The sequence below is a fragment of the Arachis ipaensis genome, chromosome B04 (assembly GCF_000816755.2).
Source record: "Arachis ipaensis cultivar K30076 chromosome B04, Araip1.1, whole genome shotgun sequence".
Classification (NCBI taxonomy): domain Eukaryota; kingdom Viridiplantae; phylum Streptophyta; class Magnoliopsida; order Fabales; family Fabaceae; genus Arachis; species Arachis ipaensis.
This window is the reverse complement of record NC_029788.2, coordinates 2,381,987-2,382,495: the sequence shown is the minus strand read 5'-3', so window position 1 is coordinate 2,382,495 and position 509 is coordinate 2,381,987. Positions and strand designations below refer to the sequence as shown.

Genomic DNA, 509 nt, shown 5'->3' with positions numbered 1-509 from the left:
CTAGCAGTTTTTCTCTAACCAAATACACCAAAGCACAACATTAACCAGTGATTGCTACAAGATCTTTGCATCTTTGTGAGAGATTAAGGAGAAAAATATGTAAATCCACTAAACTCATGATTCGTGCTAATAGATTGTTCAATAACTGTCCTGTAATTACTTGATTTCTTTCAACTTAATAAGTTTACATGCAATCTTTTGTGCAATTTTAAATTAAGAAAAAGAGACAGAGTTGCCCCTTTCTTATTCTCCATCAAAAATCAAAATGTCAGTGACACAGAAAAACTTAAATCTTGTGAACTCACCATTATAGTATCTTAATATAGCAGCATGCCTACCTCTTCTAAACAAAGGAATATAAGTGGTTTAAATCTATTCGATTCAAACACTTCCACTTCTAAGATTGCTAGTGAAATATATGGTTTCAGTACAGCACCACTTCAATGCATCAGACAAATTACAAAATTTAAAATTATATAATAATAATAATAAATAAAATAATATGATTT

The 509-nt window shown here is 29.5% G+C and overlaps 1 protein-coding gene across 2 annotated transcripts in view; it reads right to left on the bottom strand.

The window, feature by feature from the left end:
* The window catches only part of LOC107638256 (protein transport protein SEC23), a 9,869-nt gene that overhangs the window by 5,851 nt on the left and 3,509 nt on the right, over positions 1–509 (bottom strand). The gene's annotated exons all lie outside the window — the stretch shown is intronic.